The following is a 2,827-nucleotide window of genomic DNA, read 5'->3' as shown; positions in this document are numbered from 1 at the left end:
AATGTTTCTATTTTTATAGATAAAATACATTTCAGTAGTTTTTAGTCTGTTCACAAGGTTGTGCAACAATTACCACTAATTCCTGAATATTTTCAGCATTCATCATTCCAAAAATAAACCGAGGGCTTATTTTTGGAATGATGGGTACATCAGTAGGCACTTCCTATTCTCTCCCTCCCCCATAACCTAGGCAACCACTAGTTTATCTTCTGTCTCAATGAATTTTCCTGTTCTGGACATTTCGTGTAAATATATATGCCCTTTTGTGACTGGTTTCTTCCACTTAGTGTAACATTTCCAAGGTTCATCCATATTGCAGCTTGTATCAGTACTTCATTCCTTTTTATTGACGAATAATATTCTCTTGTATGGATATACCACATTCTGTTTACCCATTCATCACTTGAGGATATTAGTGTTTCCACTTTTTGGCTATTATGAATAATGCTGCTCCATAGTATTATGTGTATATAAGTTTTTGTGTGAACATATGTTTTCATTTGTCTTGTGTACTTACCTAGGAATGCTAGGTCATATGATAACTCTATATTTGACTTTTTGAGGAACTGCCAACTGTTTCCCAAAGCAGCTGCACAATTTTACAATCCCACCAGAAATGTGTGGGGGCAGTATGTAGTATTTTACTGTGTTGGAAATCTCTTTCACAGCCATGATTTCAGCTAATCATCACAATAGCCCTGCAAAGAATTCTCTTTATTTTTACAAATAAAGAAATTGTATTGGAATTTGTATATGTAAAAGATTATTATTATTATTATTATTCTACTCAAATTCCAGCTTCCATTCATTTTTATAGATAGATTGTGTTGGTGAGAATTCTTTCAGCTGCAAGAGACAGAAACACAACACAAGCTGGCCTAAGTAGATAAGGGACTATACAAGGTCATGTAACTGGAAGGACAAAGTTACACGAGTGCATTGGCTGCAGGTATGGCTGGATCAAGAGCCTCAACTGAATGATATTACCTTTTTCTCTGCTTTCTCTTAGCTTTGCTTTACTCTGCTTTCTTGTCCTGCAGCAGAGAGGGAATCTTTGCCTGGTTAGACAGATAGCAGCCAACAGTCTCAAGTTTATTCTTTACAGGTTTTAAAAGGAGAGAGAGTCTTCTCTTCTAGCTCCTGAAAAAAGTCCAAGGCAGTGCTTCATGTTGTCTTCTGAGCAAATCATGGTATCCAGAGGATATGGTACTGTGATTGGCTCAGTTTGGGACACATGTCACCCTCCTCAAGGGTCGGGAAGAGAAGGATGCCATGACTGACAACCTCTCCAAAACCAGATATTACAGCAGTTCCCTAAAGAAACCAGAAAAAGGGGGATGGCAAAGCATACTGCACAGACAAAATCCATCATTGCTGGTAGTGTAGTGCCTAAGGCACTTGACTGCTAACCAGAAGGCTGGCGGTTCAAACCTACCAGCCACTCCTCGGAAGGAAGATGGGGCAATCTACTTCCGTAGTGATACTGCCCAGAAACCCAAGGAGAGGTCACTATGAGTCGGGTCCGACTCGACGGCACATAACAACACCACCACCACCAACATTCAAAACCCTAAGCTCTAGATTCTTGCTTCTCTTTCTAATGTAATCACTGCCTCCAACCTATTCAAGATAACAGCAACTTCTGAAGTACTGAACATTGGTTAAAAACAAAACAAACAAACAAACAAAAAAACCTCTGTGAGAATATAATAAATCTATGAATTGTTAGATAGTCCAGGATATGTCCTCCTGCAGTCTGTGGGCGAGATACAGCAGGAAATGCAGCTAGAAAGGATCACCTGGAAGGAAAAGCTTCCAATTCAAATACAATTGCAAGCTGTATTTTTCAGTTGTTACAGGAAGTAGGTATCAAAATGCTTTCACCAGAAAATGCGGGGAGACAGCTTTCTTTGCACCCCAGTGTGAAATAATTCGAATGGAATGGGTTTGTAGAATAGCAACTGGTTCTTTTTGCAAAATAAACTCTGGAGTCAAGGAAGGATATAAGTTTTCCCCACCTACAATGGAGATGATGAGGATGCCAAGGATAATGGCAATAATGATCCACAGTAGTCTGAGGGAACAGCTAATTGCTGCAAATTTTGCTTTACTGGACTTATTATAGGCTTAACTAAAGTGGCTATCATGAGTCATGCCACACAGGCTATTTTTGAAATACTGGAGAAATCATGGTTGCTCCAAAACTATATACACTAGTTGATATGAAGATAGAATTTGGTAATGATGTAACCACCAAAGGCATTTTTTTTCTTTTTACTGTGATTTGGGTGAAAATTCACAGAGCAAATACACTTTCCATTCAGCAGTTCACATACACTTTGTCTCATGACATTGACCACAATTTACCACAATGAAACATCTCCCCTCCCACTTCCTCCTGATAGTTAACTCTTCCCTGTGTCTATCACTCCATGCACTCCTACCCCCTGAGCTATCTCCCTGTGTATAAGCAGCCCTTCTTTCTCTCATGCTTGTTCCCTCCAAGGAGTGTATCTACCTCAGGTAAATGTTCAACTCATATGCCTGTCTATTGTTTGGCTGGAAGCCACAGGTGTGCATTCAATTCCAGACCTGAAGGGCAGCTAGGGGCCATATTCTCAGTGGTTCTACCAGGCTCTATTGGGCCAGAAACCTGTTCCCTGCTTTTTTTTTTTTTTTCCCCAAATGATTTTGAGTTTTGTTCCACATTGTTCTCCCTGTCTATCCAGGATCTCCTACAAAGATCTTCTTCCAAGTGGTTGACAGTAGTAGCTGGACACCTTCTAGTTCTTCTGGTCTCATGGTCATATAGGCTGCAGATTGGATG

The 2,827-nt window shown here is 39.9% G+C and overlaps 1 pseudogene; it reads left to right on the top strand.

Moving 5' to 3' along the window:
* Positions 1-2,827, top strand: part of LOC103212735 — a 19,118-nt pseudogene that overhangs the window by 7,507 nt on the left and 8,784 nt on the right.

The sequence above is a fragment of the Orycteropus afer genome, unplaced genomic scaffold, assembly GCF_000298275.1.
Source record: "Orycteropus afer afer isolate SDZICR_OR568_19922 unplaced genomic scaffold, OryAfe1.0 scaffold00015, whole genome shotgun sequence".
In the NCBI taxonomy this organism is placed as follows: Eukaryota; Metazoa; Chordata; class Mammalia; order Tubulidentata; family Orycteropodidae; genus Orycteropus; species Orycteropus afer.
The sequence above is the reverse complement of the archived record's forward strand: the minus strand, read 5'-3'. Positions and strand labels throughout refer to the sequence as shown.